The sequence below is a fragment of the Schistocerca nitens genome, chromosome 5, assembly GCF_023898315.1.
Source record: "Schistocerca nitens isolate TAMUIC-IGC-003100 chromosome 5, iqSchNite1.1, whole genome shotgun sequence".
NCBI classification, from domain to species: domain Eukaryota; kingdom Metazoa; phylum Arthropoda; class Insecta; order Orthoptera; family Acrididae; genus Schistocerca; species Schistocerca nitens.
This window is the reverse complement of record NC_064618.1, coordinates 622,071,696-622,088,910: the sequence shown is the minus strand read 5'-3', so window position 1 is coordinate 622,088,910 and position 17,215 is coordinate 622,071,696.

Here is a 17,215-nt window from a genome sequence, read left to right as displayed (position 1 = left end):
CTTGTGAGATCCCGGTAGCGCCGTTTCCTTTCTCAGTTACAGTTGGTACTTTGAGTTCAGGAACATTTGCAAATTTCCTCTCATACGGTCTTCTTCTCGGTACGAAATCTCTATCAGTGGCCAAGAATTACCTCTGTGTGGAGAAATAAAGGTGAAATTGACAATTTGTTGGTTTCCTTGACTGAATACCTTTTTCCTCGCGAAGAGTTCGTCTGTCGCGCTAATTCTTGAGTGTGACTTTATACGGTGGACTGCCCTGGTAACCTTCTATTTTAGATTTTTCTCCTCTAGAAAAGATAGCGCTGTGTTCTTGCTTTTCTGCCGGTGATATCAATTCTGTCCAGCTTCAGGACACGGAATTTGACATCAATCATTTGGGAGTCGACAGGGGAGAGAACTGTTAAGCGTTAGGCGTCAATTTTCCGATGACTTCACAGGCAGACTCGGTGCTACTACTCTCATCCAGTACAACGTCCTTCTTAATGACGATGTCCCGGTAGAAAAAGTGGCTTACGGCCTCTCCCCACCCAAAATAGCTGTCCTTGGGCACAAGATAAATCATATGCTTTGCCACAGCGTCATTACACCATCCACTTTGCCTTACGCATCCCCGATATTTTTTGGTTCCTAATAGTCGAGGCGGGCAACGGCCTTGCCACAGTGGATACACCGGTTCCCGTGAGATCACCGAAGTTCAGCGCTGTCGGGCGTGGCCGGCGCTTGGATGGGTCACCATCCCGCCGCCACGTGCTGTTGCCATTTTTCGGGGTGCACTCAGCCTCGTGATGCCAATTGAGGAGCTACTCGACCGAATAGTAGCGGCTCCGGTCAAAGACAACCGTCATAACGACCGGGAGAGCGGTGTGCTGACCCCATGCCCCTCCTATCCGCATCCTCACCTGAGGATGATACGGCGGTCGGATGGTCCCGATGGGTCGCTTGCGGCCTGTAGACGGAGTTAGTAATAGTCGAGGCAGTGTTTTCAGGCCAATTATTCATTATCGTTTCCTTAATAAGAAAGTAATTTTAGAGAGAGTGCTACTTCCTGATCTCCATAACGCCTTCACGTTCTTTTCGGATGCCTTTTATTTCACGGTGCCTGTTTATATCAGGCATATTATCAAATTCCTCATCTGAATTTTCCAAGCCGGCCACTACTTTCTGTACTGATTGCAACCTGTACGAGTTCAACAGGGTTCCTTTTGGCTTGTCCACTGGTGCTGCTTTGTTGTCCCGAATGTTGCGACTTGTGTTGGTGGATTTAAAGTTTCATTGCGTCTGTAACTACGAAGACGACGTGGTCATCTATAGTCGGCCGTTCAGCGAACTTGTTGAACATCTTCGACAGGTTTTGGTTGGATTGCGGAAGGCTGGACTGTGCGCTAAACCATTGAAGGTCACCTTGGCCAAGCTCCAAGTTTCCTTTTTGGAGCACTTGGTGTCCAGTAACGGAGTTAGAGTTGACCACGAACTTATGGTTGGCCTAAGGAACTCCCGCCCCCCCCCCCCCCCTGTGAATAAGAAGGTCATTGCGAGGTTTATTGGCATCTCAAACTACTTTCGTAAGTTCGTGCCTAATTTTGCCCAAATCGCTGCCCCCTTAACAATCTGCGCATGTAGGGGCAATAAGATTTTGTGTGAGGAAAAAGCCAGCAGGCCGCCTTCCATGCAAATAAAACTGCCTTAACTGATCCCCTGGTCTTAGGGGGGAAGGAGGGGGGGGGACTGAGAGGAAGCGGTCTTATCTCTCAAGGCCAGGTCATCAAGATCTCTTACAGATATACCTCTCATGTATTCAGTAAATATCGTTTATGTGAAACACAAATAATTTTTCATCCGCATGAAATAATGAGCCCTATCAAAAAGGGATCTACAGTTAATTCCATATTTTCAAAATTTCCACGCTATTTGTGACACCGCCCCTCACAAACAGCTTCTGGTTAAAATGCGTTTCTATGAAGTATCAAGTCAGTTTCCTGACTAGATTCACATTTTCATATAGGAAAGGTAATAGCTCGTAATAACTGTAGGGAAATTATCGAGTCAAACAAATGTGATATTTGGGGTTCCCCAAGGAAGTACTACAGGACTCTGTTGCTCTCAGTCTATACAGACAACTTAGGATACAATCTGAGAAGTACGTCAAGATTTTTTACGTATAATGCCGTAGTGTACCACCTAGTAAAGTCACCAGAAAATCTAAGGCAACTGCAAAACACTTGATATCTGTACGGTATGCAAAAACTGTCAGTTTACAATAAACAATAAAAGTGCGAGGTTCTCTACAGGAGTAATTTACAAAAATACGTTAAATTTGCGTTGCACGATAAATCACCAATTAAATGTTGTGGTCTCAATTAATTACTAGGAGTTACAATTACGAGCAACTTAAATTAGAACTGTTGGCTATAAAATGTAATAACGAACAAAATATTGGATTTTATTGGCAGAACGCTTAGAATATATAACGAATCAACTGAATAGGCAACTTGCACTACGTTTATTCATCCTCTTATAGAGAACTGCTGCGCTGCATGGAATCCTTACCAGGCAGTATTGCTGTGGGACATAGAGTAAGGTCCAAGAAGAGCAGCTGGTTTTGAATTATCGTAGGGAAGAGAATGTGACGGGTGTGATACACGAGTCGGGTTGGCAGTTAATAAAAGAAAGAGCGTTTTTCGTTGCTGCTAGACCTTTCAATAAAGCTATAAGCTACAACTTTCTCCTCCGGCAGTGAAAATATTTTGGTGACTCCCATCTACATGGGGAGACGTGACCATTGTCATAAAATAAGAGAATCATCATGGGGTATTCGTTCATCCCACAAGCTATTCGAGAGCGGAACGATAGAAAAAAGCTTGAAAGTCTTTCGGTGGACCCTCGGACACAGACTTATATGTGAATAGCCAAGTATTCATGTGAATGTGGTTGTGTACGACCCTTTGAACTCATCGATTCATATTCGCTTGGCATTCGTGGGATCCCGATCAAAGTGATAAGTAATACTGTTGCAAGTTGCGAAATGCATTCGATCATGGCATAATATCCCAAACAATTTCATTAATTTCGACATTTCCGGCCTCGGAAGTTGACGTTTTACGATTTAACGATAAACTGTAGTATCAGTAAGCCACGATCACACCGGTGTCGAATTCCGACTTGTTAGTAAACGTTTGTGCTTCTTATACGAAACATAATATGATCTTCTCACAACCATCCTAAATTTGGTTGATATTTTTGAACGAGAAAACCGCTACAAATGTTTCTACGTACGCAGAATACACAGGGGGTTGACAAATATGTAGAAATACCAAAATCACACCACATCACCATGTCAAGTAAGGTGCAGGGCAACAAACTGTCAGTCAAAACAGCTTCCAGTCGTGTCAGAATGCATAAATTCGGGTCCTGTATGGTTCTGAAGGGCATCTTATACCATTGTAACTGCGAATCTGTGGGAACTTAAGATAACGATTATGGGGGTGGAGAGCGATCAAGCATTGTTCTCTCCTAGTATGCCACAAGGACAGTAATGATTAGATCTGGTGACTTTGGCGACCATGGGGAACGTGATAATTTTTCCTCGTGTTCACAAAAGGAGTCCTGGACGATGCGAGCTATGTGGACAGGGGCCCAATCGTCTTGGAATACAGCGTCATCATTGGGGGACAAACACTGTACCATGGGATGAACCTGATCAGCCAAAATGGTTACCTGGCCCTTAGTAGTAATGTGACTTGTCGAGTAACTAATGTTTCCCTGACATATCATGATGTAGCTACCCAACTCCTCACAGAACCGTTGTCACGATTAACTCTTGGGACGTAAACTCGACTATGAATTTGAAAAAAGTGTAAAACAGGACTCATCCTACCAAATGATTTTCTTACATTGCTCCAAAGCCCAGGTCCTTTCGCTTTATCGGAACGTCTTTAGTTACGGGCTTTTTCATGACAGGGTTTGCAATTCCACGACGTCCTGCAATGCCCCGCCTATGGAGCTCCCTTCGTGTTTTCTTGTTCTGCCACGGATCACTAGTGTCACAGTCAGTTATGCTGTGGCGTATGCAGCTGTTGTCCCCTTATTTTTCATCACAATTCTCTTCAATGACCTTCCATTAGGATCACTCTACACACACTTTCGTCCGCGTTCAGTGGTGGCGGATGACGTTTATCCGCTTTCTCCGTATAAGGTATAAATCTCTAAATTCCAGACACATCGTCTATCTTGGTTACGGAAGCACCCATTACTCGACCACCAACATTATTTTCCATGTTCGAATTCACTTAACTCCGACATTGTATTGTATTGTATTGTATTGTATGTTAACCGGGGACCTAGAAACGACGGAGAGGCTCCGTCCCCGTCGCAGCCGCAGTGGTCCACAAACCCACGACGACCACCGCAGTCCACTTCACCCCTCCGCCGCCCCACACCGAATCCAGGGTTATAACTCCGACATAACGCACTCAAAACTACACACAGCACTATTCAAACCACGACTGAGAGCTGTAACGTATGGAGGACGATGCACGTGTGCCGTTCGTGGTCAAATACAACAACGCGGGCTTGAGGCTTGCGTCTACACTTTTGTTCCAGCCTGCATTCCTCGAGTTGTTTCCATATTTTTGTTCAACCCGTGTAGATGGTGTTGCTGGTACGATATGCGGTTGCGCTGAAATACTAATAATTTGCATATCCAGCACACTTAACGCCATACTGACATTCCTTACCTCACAGTGAAGCAGTTTGAGTTGGTAAGCTAATCAGTTTCATTTTCCGTGGATCGTTTTCCACGATAAATCGTAATGATGTGGAACGTGTGATCTTACCTTCGCATCGCAGATCAGTTTGTAAATAGGACTACATGCTGATCATTTATATGTTTATTTTACTTTATTTTTTAGATATACAGGTTTGAGTTAGTAATTCCTACCCACCATCTTTTACACATTGCAATAATAGAAATTCTTACACGGGATAGGAGAGTTGACAAAGGAAAACATTTTTAGTTTGTTCCCCAATTTTGCTCTGGTGTCTGTCAGCATTTTATATTATAAAGTAAGTGATCAAAATCTTTTGTTGCAGCATTTTGCTCCCATTTACGTCCTGGGTTCGCAATTACGTTCATCATACTTCCTTTTGAACTGTAGTGGATTAGTTACAACAAATTTCATGAGGGAGTCAGTAGACCGTGAAGCAGTTACCAGAATGCCCAACTCCTTAAAGATATGTCTACAAGATAATCGTGAGTGAGCCCATATATTACTCTTACAGCACGTTTTTAAGTTATGAAGACTTTCGCTCTCGAAGTACTTACTCCTGAACAATATTCCATGCGACGTTAGTGAATGAAAATACGCAAGATAGGTCAACTTACTGCTTTGTCTTTACCCAAGATTTGCAGTGATTCTAATTACAAAAGTGGTTGAACTACGATGTTTTAGAAGTTTCAAAATGTGCTTTTTCCGGTTTAAATTCTCATCAGTATGAACATCTAAGAATTTTGAAGTTTCCACCCTATTTATTATTTCCTCACCATGTGTTACACTTATCATTGATGTAGTACCTCTAGATGTGCAGAACTGAATGTGTTGTGTATTTCTAAAATTGAGGGTGAGACCATTTACAGAAATCCAGTCAGTGATACTCTTAGGAACATTGTTTACCATACTTATCTTCTGTTCGTATGCTTCGATTGCTTATTAGTATCATCTCCAATTCTGCTTGTTGTATATGAAACAGAGGACGCTTTAAGAGGAACGATAATGACCTAAGATTAAGACTTGGGGAACCCTATACTGGATTTCTTCCCAGTCAGTCCCTGGACCATGCTGGTTGGGTTACTAAATACGTCTTTCTGCATTCTTTTGGTAAGATACGTCATTACCCATTTGTGGACTGTACCTCAGACCCATAAAACTTCAATTTATCTAGGAGAATACTTTGATTTGCACTGTCAAATGCCTTAGACAGGTCGCAGAAAATACCAACCGGCGCTATTTTATTATGTTGGTGAGCGATGATGCAAATGGCATTCTCAATAGAGAAAATCCTCTGAAACCCTAACTGTGATTTCCAGAGGATATTATTATTGTGAGGTAAGATATTACCCCAGGATACATCACCTTCTCAAAGATTTTGGAAAATGTCAGCACTGAAACAGGCCGGTTGTTATTGAAGTCTATCTTATCACCTTTATTAAACAGCTGTTTAACAACGGCATGTTTCAGTCTCTCCGAGAAAGTTCTTTGAATTAGTGTTGCATTAAGTATTTCAGGTAAGACCGGCGTTATTATATGGGAACAAATCTTTTAGAGGCACCATCACAACAGACGAGCTTTTATTTTTGAGACAATTTATGATTTTCTTATTCCGAGGTGGAGACGCTAGTGATACATTCATATGACTGAGTTTTATGAGAGTTACTTATTCCACATACTGCTGTTTAATGGTCAGCAGTGTAATTTCAGAGGCTGGTGTCGTGAGCAACAAGGAAGGGTTTCTCGTTCTATCTGACTCGCCTCTTAGCTCAGTTACCGGGTTTGACCATCTCTCGCCGCTTTCTCGCATTATAAAAGCGTTTCAGCAAAATGGCCAAGGACAAAGCAAAGGTTGTAATTCTTTGCGGCGGCCGCAGACCTCAAATCTCGGCGCGGCGGTGGCTGTAATCTGCTTAGCGATAAGCGGGGTCGCGACCGGGCGCCGCGGGCGCCGCAGCTCCTCTGTTTCCTCTTCATCAGCGGCGCCCTAAGAGGATTCTGCGCCGGCGTCATTGTCTGTCGACAGGCGGCTGCTCTGGAGACACCCGCTCTTGCCGTTGCTTGGGCGGGATGCGCGTGGCTGTGAACCCCCAGTTCTACGCTACGTGCAGAAACACAGCGACTAAAAATAAGGGGGAGAAAAAAACAAAAAGAACGGAAAATGAGAGCCATCGCCAGGCGATCCTTTGTGGGCACCAATGGCTGGCGCTGAACGGAAATATACGCCGCACTGGACACACGGCCCTTTGATGTTGTGCAAAATATCCATTCTAGTTAAAACAATGAAATTCCTTTCCAGTCCCGGGCAAAAAATGTAAAAGAGGGCAATAGCGCGAAGACAAAAGCTTTCAAATTTGTTTCGGGCTACGCTGTTAGTTGGCAGGCAACGGGCCGGGACCAAGAGACACAAGACGCGTCAACTGAAGCATCAAAAATTTCTCCGTCCTCAGGGACCATGAGGGAAGGTACGGCTGATCCGCACAACAGTAACTGTCTTACCAAGGCTAGCCTGTAGCTGCAGAGCGAGACGAAAACTTTTGGTCAACCAAGATTCTGTCGAACGTGAGGGGTCGCAATGAAACGAAATCAATACATAAGAAGTTAATCTGTGACTATAGTGTCAAACTCATCATGATTATACAGTAAGAGCATTAATAAAAACCGAGAAACTGCAGGGACGGATTTATGGCTGGAAATGGAGGGAAAAAGGTCCTATGAACATATGTGTAGAAATGAACGGTGTGAGTGAAACGACAACAAATCGTCCCGGGAAGAAGTGCAAAGCCGCATCTCATGCACGTCACGACAGATGCGTTAGATGAGTATGTGCCAAGCAAGATCGTAAGAGATGGAGAAGAGCCACCGTGGTACAACAACCGAGTTAGAAAACTGCTGCGGAAGCAAAGGAAACTTCACAGCAAACATAAACATAGCCAAAGCCTTGCGGACAAACAAAAATTACGCTAAGCGAAATGTAGTATGAGAAGGGCTATGCGAGAGGCGTTCAATGAATTCTAAAGTAGACTTCTATGTACTGATTTGGCTGAAAATCCTAAGAAATTTAGATCTTAGGCCAAAGCGGTAGGTGGATCAAAACAAAATGTCCAGACACTCTGTGACCAAAATGGTACTGAACCAAAAGATTACAGACTAAAGGCCGAAATACTAAATGTCTTTTTCCAAAGCGGTTTCACAGAGGAAGACTGCACTGTATTTCCTTCTCTAGATTGTCGCACAGATGACAAAATGGTAGATATCGAAATAGACGACAGAGGGATAGAGAAACAATTAAAATCGCTCAAAAAAGGAAAGGCCGCTGGACCTGATGGGATCCAGTTCGTTTTTACACAGAGTACGCAAAGGAACTTGCCCCCCTTCTTGCAGCGATGTACCGCAGGTCTCAAGAAGAGCGCAGCGTTCCAAAGGATTGGAAAAGGGCACAGGGCATCCCCGTTTTCAAGAAGGGACGTCGAACAGATGTGCAGAACTATAGACCTATGTCTCTAACGTCGATCAGTTGTAGAATTTTGGAACACGTATTATGTTCGACTATAATGACTTTTCTGGAGACTAGAAATCTACTCTGTAGGAATCAGCATGGGTTTCGAAAAAGACGATCGTGTGAAACACAGCTCGCGCTATTCGTCCACGAGACTCAGAGGGCCATAGACACGTGTTCCCAGGTAGATGCCGTGTTTCTTGACTTCCGTAAGGCGTTCGACACAGTTCCCCACAGTCGTTTAATGAACAAAGTAAGAGCATATAGACTATCAGACCAATTGTGTGATTGGATTGAAGAGTTCCTAGATAACAGAACGCAGCATGTCCTTCTCAATGGAGGGAAGTCTTCCGAAGTAAGAGTGATTTCAGGTGTGCCGCAGGGGAGTGTCGTAGGACCGTTGCTATTCACAATATACTTAAATGACCTTGTGGATGACATCTGAAGTTCACTGAGGCTTTTTGCAGATGATGCTGTGGTATATCGAGAGGTTGTAACAATGGAAAATTGTACTGAAATGCAGGAGGATCTGCAGCGAATTGACGCATGGTGCAGGGAATGGCAATTGAATCTCAGTGTATACAAGTGTAATGTGCTGCGAATACATGGAAACGAAGATCCCATATCATTTAGCTACAATATAGTAGGTCAGCAACTGGAAGCAGTTAATTCCATAAATTATCTGGGATTAGGAGTGATTTAAAATGGAATGACCATATAAAGTTGATCGTCGGTAAAGCAGATGCCAGACTGAGATTCATTGGAAGAATCCTAAGGAAATGCAATCCGAAAACAAAGGAAGTAGGTTACAGTACGCTTGAATACTGCTCAGCAGTGTGGGATCCGTACCAGATAGGTTTGATAGAAGAGCTATAGAAGATCCAACGGAGAGCAGCGTGCTTCGATACAGGATCTATTAGTAATCGCGAAAGCGTTACAGAGATGATAGATAAACTCCAGTGGAAGACTCTGCAGGAGAGACGCTCAGTGGCTCAGTGCGGGCTTTTGTTGAAGTTTCGAGAACACACCTTCACCGAGGAGTCAAGCAGTATATTGCTCCCTCCTACGTATATCTTGCGAAGAGACCATGAGGATAAAATCAGAGAGATTAGAGCCCACACAGAGGCATACCGACAATCCTTCTTTCCACGAACAATACGAGACTGGAATGGTAGGGAGAACCGCTAGAGGTACTCAAGGTACCCTCCGCCACATACCGTCAGGTGGCTTGCGGAGTATAGATGTAGATGTTAAGAATAGCCTCGGTGGAGCTGCAGATGACAGAGATAGTAGCGGTTTCCATGCAGGATACACATAATCGTACTTTGGTTTACACGATATTGGTGGGCCACTTGGCTGGAGCTTGTCCGAGGATTCGTCTCAATATTCTTTAGTACCCGGTCCTCCAAATCTGGTGTACGCACACTCCGCCGCCTCCCTGCACCTAAGTCTGTCTGAAAGGACCCATAATCAGACAAACGCCCAAGGACTTGAAATGTTGTGTGACGTGGTTAGTGTCTGTGAGGGTACCTTTTAGCCGTGCCATTCTCGACCGTTTCCATCTGCTTGGTCGTACACAAGCACCCTCTCGGCATCTTCCCGTTATGAATATCGGATGATTATCTGCTCACAGTACGCTCCGCCAATAGTACAGCCTGCAAGAGGCAAGATGGACACTACATTTGGACATACAAACTATCATTCGTCAACGCCATTTACCGTCGCTGCTGTAGGTTTCCAGACACATGCTCAGAGGACATTTTCTCTTCCATTTCCAGACAAGAGTCAATTCCTGCAGTTTGTCGATTTTATTAATGTTCACCTTGTATTCTAAGCAGGTATCTTCAGAAAGTAAGTGAGGCTACTCCCAGCTGATGCTGTTGTACGTAAACGCCGGGGGCAATGCTAGATAACTGTAGGATCATGCAGGAAGACCTACAGATCGTCGACTGTTGAAGCAGGTTTGGCACTTGGCCCTCAACATAATCCAATGTTATGTATTACACATAAAGAGGCAAAATTCTCGGTTATTGTATGGAGATCGAACCTTCAACAACCAATTTCACTTATGCATTCATCAGGGAACCCAGCAAATTTACCTATTATCCATTCGAAAATGTCAAATAACGTTCGTACACAATCAACATCGTTTCACCGTAGCTGAGTGGCACGGCATACGAAATTACATTACATTTCCTTCGTAGGACCACTTCACGACTAACTTACGACGCTTTGGCAAAATCACCTGCACCAGTGGGTGCACGCTGCAGATGTAGTTCAGATTCTAGTTGCAGATCATTCAAAAAATACGTACTCTCCTATGCGCCTAAAGTTACTCGATGGCAGCTGCATACCGAGGTGACAAAAGTCGTATGATACCTCCTAATATCGTGTCGGACCTCCTTTTTCCCGGCCTAGTGCACCAACGTGACGTGGCATGAATTCAACAAGTCGCTGGAAGCCCATACAGGAATTCTGAGCCATGCTGCCTCTACAGTCGTCCACAACTGTGAAACTTAGCTGATGCAGGATTTTGTGCACGAACTAACCTCTCGATTATATCCTATAAATTTTCGATGTGATTCATGTCGGACCATCTGGGCGGCCAAACGATTCGCTCGAATTGTCCTTTATATTCTTCAAAACAATCGTGAATAATTGTGGGCCGTTGACATGGTGCATAGTGAAAGACGTATGTATTCATTACCAGCGATGGCGAGGCATGACAGAATCTCTGACCAGAGAGTTATTTATCGTTGCTAGTCTGCGCTTGACCGCGCGAGTCGTCAGTTGCGTGTAGCGAGTCGGCAGGAACAGTAGTATTCTGCGCTAGTCTGCAGTAGTAGTCAGTCGGATACGGTAGTAGCGAGTGGACGGTTGTACTGAGTAGGGAGCCGGCATGCGTCGACGGCGTGTTCTTCTTGCGACTCTGGTCCCGATTCGGGACGATATGTATTGTTGTAGAAGGTAAAGACGCAGCATTGCGCACATCTAATAATGTATGTTAATTGTAATTAATTTGTTCAAAAAGTGCCCCAATAATAATTTTTATAAAGTAACTTTTAAAAAAAGTATTCATTTTAATTTAAAGAATTTTTCCACTCTTCTGAAGAAAAAGTGTTCATTTCAATTTAAAGTATTTTTCCTATGCATTCCTTGCAAGAATAAAAAATATATATATATATATATATATATGTATATAGGCCAGCATTTCACGAAACTGTGTCGATAGATAAGAGCAGATATAGATGCAGTTTTTATTCAGGTAAGAATTTTGTTTTTTTATTCAGAATACAGGGCCGAAGGTCAGCTCTGCTGTCCTTATAAAATTTATCAGGTATTATTATTTCTGCTGAGAGGTTCCATTTGGGTCATGGTTCGCTATGTAATTAATATTGTTGTCGGTTTATGGTAAATTTTCATTCATTAATTTTTGTGTGCCGAGTTTAAGCTTGGCTGCATTTTGTATTATTATTAAACATTATTATTGCGGGGAAGTTACAATAGTCATCCACGAAACTTCCATTGTAGTTTGGGCACAAGTCCACGAATGGCTGCAAATGGTCTCCAGGCAACCGAAGATAACCATTTCCAATCAGCGATCGCTTTACTTGGACCAGAGGACCGAGTCCATTCCATGCAGACAATCGGCATCACCCTGGAGTCACCACCAACTTCCAGAGTGCCTTGTTGACAAGCAGGTTCCATGACTCCCTTGGGTCTGCGCCAGACGACAACCCCACCATCAGCTCCTACCAGCTGAACTAAGGATTCATCTAACCAGGCCAGGGTTTTCCTTCTGTCTAGGGTCCAAACGATATGGTTGCGAGCTCAGGACAGGCGCTACAGGCGGTGTCGCGCTGTTACTACAGGGACTCGTGCCGGCTGCCTGCTGACAAAGCAAACTGACGCCAAAATTCGTCGCACTGTCCTAACGGATACGTTCCTCGTACGTCACATACTGATTTCTGCGGTTATTTCACGCAGTTTTGCTTGTCTGTTAAGCAGTGACAACTGTGCACAAGCGCCACTGCTCTCGGTCGTTAAGTAATAAACGCCGACCACTGCGTTGCCACTGGTGAGAGGTAATGCCTGAAATTTGACAAGTTCTTGACACTGTGGATCTCGGAACATCGAATTCCCTAACGATTTCCAGAATGTAATGTCCCATGCTTCTAGCTGCAACACGCATTCAGCGTTAAAAGTCGATTGACTCCCGTTGTGCGTTCATAATCACATCGGAAACAGTGTCAATGAATCACCTGAGTGTAGTTGACAGCTCTACCGAGGTACTGCCTTCTATTATCTAATGTACGCCGTACTGCCGCCATCTGTATACGTCAATATCGATATCCCATGAACTTTGCCGCCTTATATTCGCTTCTAATATTTTATGGGAACTTCATTTCAGCAGACTAATGGTGACTATACTCTGCATTACTCAGTTCTTTAACCTAAAATTCGTCAACACGGTTGTATCCCATGTCTGCTGACCGTAATATACATTGTACATACTGAAGTAATATATGCATTATACAGATAAAACGGATATAACGCAGTGTTAATTACAATGTATTGTATAAAAATGCAGTAGATAGATATAAGTTGTCACTTTCTTAACGACTGCTTTTAATGACTGTAAATTTTGATGCATAGTGTCTTTTGACGTATTTCAGCGAACACAGTTTCACATGCTGTGTAATGTAAAGAACACCACCGAGCATAATTCTTCCAGTTATCAGCGCTAAACCAGTCTTAAACCAGCAACTCAATTCATCAACAAGCATTTCAAATATGTTTCGTGCCGCAAAAATTAAGGTAAAGATGATAGAATAACAGGTTTTAAGAAGGAGATATGACACACTTGCAACTGATAGTAACCAATACACCAAGCACTCGTCCATCAGCCTACCAGATGCAGAGTACTTTCCTCTAGTTGGGAATGTCTATTCACATACTCGCATCCTGGAGGGTGATGGCCCGGTTTGGCCACCTATATTTGGATTTTTCGTGGTTTCGACCTAATCAAACAAGGTAAATTCCTGGCTGGTCTTTCCGATATTAAACATGCTGTTACTCTTTCTTTCCTGAATGTGGACTTCCGCCCGTAGCATGTCTGCTTACAGATGTTATGGTCCTTTTTAAAAATGACTAACAAATATTTCACGCTAATACATCATTTAATCGTCTTATACTGGAACTAGAAGATCCTCTTGACACTTTTCCGTGTTTGTGATCTAAATTTTAGGTTTTCTTTAAGCTCCATATTATTAACAACACCATTTATTTGTTTTTATTCACAGAGGCATGATCTCACACCTGTGTGTCATATTCTGTAGGTCAGATTTATTTCTGTAACGTATGATAGATTATGATCGATCGGCTACAACATGCCTAAAAATTATAAGACGTGCTTTTTGTTTCGCTTGTTTCGAGTGCTTGCTTGAAAATTACATTGGCAGAGAAAATGCCTATTTACGGAATTGTTTTTGACCGTTTTTGTTGTATTAACAGCAAGTCATTATAATAATAGTGATGAGGAAAATTTGTGCATTTTTAGAGTACTGTTTTAGTGAGTAGTGATTTAGTGTGTTACTATGTCTCGTTTTCCTCCCTTTTGAGTGGCTCTAGTGGTTATGTCTTTCTAAAGCTAATGTGTACACCGATTTCACTCCTTGATTTAAAAATATAATCTCAGTCTCACACGTATCTTGAACAAATTGCGATTCGAGCAGACATGTCTCCTTAGTCGTTGCCAGGTGCCATGTCATTGTCGCTGTTGAATTGCTCATCGCTCGCCTTACGTTTAGTATGGCGCCAATGTTGAATGTCTCATCTGAACTAATGTGGTGTCTCTACTGCTGGAGAACTTTTTCAATGTGTGTGTGTGTGTGTGTGTGTGTGTGTGTGTGTGTGTGTGTGTGTTTTTGCGCTTGCGTGAATGCTTCTGTTTGTCAAATGAGAGGGACACACGCACACGCACACACGGGGGGGTGGGAGGGATGGAGGGAGGGAGGGAGGGAGGGAGGGAGGGAGGGAGGGAGGGAGGGGGGAGAGAGAGAGAGAGAGTGTGTGAGTTTACTGAATGTTCCAAATAGTGGTCTGTTGCACAATGTTGGGGAGGGAGGGTGGGAGGGAGGGAGGGAGGGAGGGGAGAGAGAGAGAGAGAGAGAGAGAGTGTGAGTTTACTGAATGTTCCAAATAGTGGTCTGTTGCACAATGTTGTATTTTCATTCCAGGCTTCATGGCCTTGTTTCACTGTGTTTTGTGTGTGGTAGTTCTCCTCTATTTGGAGTCTTTGACAAAAACTATTACTTCGTCTGAGGATCTGAAGATGACTCTCAATGTTGTTTGGGTAGTGGGTTTCTTATATGACGTGATCTGCAAAAGCGGAGTGTGCACTGTAAATTTTTACAGCCCTGACGTGTTCAGAATATCTTATTCTGAATTTTCTGCATTTCTGGTCTGTATGGACATATTTGAATGAACTATAGATTAACTAGTATATTCTAGTTTAGGAGAATTTTTCTGTAGTAGTGTTCTTAGCGTTTAGATTTCTCTTCACTGTGTTGTTTTTGGGGAATGATATTTGTAGTCCTTGTATATTCAGGATATTCTCCACCCTTTGAACGTTTTGTTGCTGTACGTAATATGAGCCATCCTTTGTCCTTTCTAGGATATTCCTGATTCCCTGTGTTTTACAAGTGTTTGTGTTCTTCGTTCTCTGTTTTGCCTGGTAATTTTTTCATGGTGAGTTCTTTTTTAACCTGCTTTTTCTTAAGTCATTGTTTGGTTTGTTTGTGTGTTGTAGCCATTTCCTCTACCTTGGGTATTGGGTATAGTTCTTGTATGTCCGGTAGTGTTCTGTAGCACCTTTGCAGCATGTATCATGTATCTGAAACTTGATAGTTTGTGTGCCGGGGAAGGGGGGGGGGTGGTGGTTGGGGGGTGGCTAGAAAGGTTGTGAATGGTTGTACTTCTGGCTTTAGGTTTCCTGAACGTTCCAAGATTAAGTTTGTTGTTGATCCTGTGTACAGTGATTTACAAGAAACAAACGTGCTCCTATCTCAGTGATGAATTTGATCGCAGGGTGAACCGTTTATATGTGGCTGCGTAGTAATTTTATCCGGTTGTGTGTTTCGTCTACCAAACAGATGATGCCGTCAACATAGCGATACCTACATATAACCTTCATTGTTTCGAATGTGTACTTTCGTTGGAAATTTTGTTTTCAGCGTAATTCATAAATATGTCTGCTGGTAAACCGGTGGGTGAGGTTCTGTTATGTTCTTTAGCGTGGCTTCAGTTTCTTGTATGTGTGCATTTATTGTGTTGCCTTGTTTTTGCAGTTCTCCAATAATGCTGATGATGTCTCTCAGTGTGTCTCTCTCTTTAAATTTCACACACAAAACGCGCGCGCGCGCGCGCGCGCGCACACACACACACACACACACGTGCGCACGAGCGCGAGCATATACACATGTACACATACGATCGCCCCACATCACAATACATGAGTTCTCTTCCAGCAAACGCCTCACAATAGTCCTCACGAAACATGAAAAATTACTGCCACACTAAACCTAAGGCAAACGATGAAGAAGGTAGCAGCGACAATAACATAGCTCCTCACAATGAGTGTGGAGTGCTTAGACACAAGCAGCCGTAGGGAAGTAATCTGTTTTGTGGCATTTTAATACTTCCTAACCAGGAGCTATTTATATGGTTTCATCTGTAACTTTGATGGTTTACTTTCTTGAGTTTCTGCGAGATAATGTAATATTGAATAGAGGCAGTTCTCGCGTTTCCATTTGTGTCGGAAAGTAAACCGGTTTTAATCAGGAGCGAATTATGTAGTCTAACCTGTGTGCTACAGTAGTTCAGTTTTTGAACCTCTGCATGTTAATCTAATTTATTGAACACTGTTCTTGCGTTTTCCTCCGTGTCCGTAGTAGAGTTCCGTATGGCGTTTCGATTGTCTTTCTTTGTCTGTGTAGTGTAGTTTTCCACAGTCTTTAGTGCGGACAGGAGCTGTGGTGGCTGTGTGCGGATGCGAACAGAGTTGGTGACACTTCGCTCTCAGCTCCGGTTACACAGCTTGAAGTTGCAGTGGATGGGCATCACTATTGTGGGATGGCCGTGCGGATCCCTCGGACGTCCAGCATGTCTGAGTCCGCTGATCGGCCCGCACCAGTGACCAGCCCAGTTACTGCTCGCACTGAGGCTGACCTCTCACCGACGGCTGAGTGGGAGGTCGCCTCGGGGCGTGGCAGGCGGCGAAAGACTTTCCAGGTGGCTGCACGTGAGGCCTTCCCGGTCACTCTGAGGAACAGGTTCTAGGTGCTGTCTGGCTGACACTGTCCCTCAGCCAGATGCAGTCGCTTTTCTTGTAGGGAGCACATTGTATTCATGTGAGAGCGATCTAGAGGCTTGTAAAACAATAAACTGGTAGCCTAGATTGCAGGAATTCTTTTTATTCCATGATTACCGGTTTCGGGGAAACTAAAGCCGCCATCATCGGATCTTAGGTTACAGCATCAAGGCAAACAATGGTGATCCAATGATGACGACTTTAGTTTTGCCGAAACAGGTAATCGTGGAATAAAAATAATTCCTGCGATCTTGGCTACCAGTTTATTGTTTTACAAGTCGCTTGTCTTGTTTCGGAGGGAACCTCTCAGCCTGCAAGATCCAGGCAGTCACAGACGGTAGGATTACTGGTAGTTGGGATCTCCAATGTTAGGCGCATTATGGGGCCCCTAAGGGACGTGGCTGCGAAGGAGGGGAAGAAGGCCAATGTGCACTCCATGTGCATACTGGGTGGAGTCATTCCAGTTGTGGAAAGGGTTCTCCTGGATTCCATGAAGAGCAGGAGGTGCAGCCAACTGCAAGTGGTGGCTCACGTTGGTAGCCATGACGTGTGTCACTTGGAATCATAAGAGATTGTTTATGG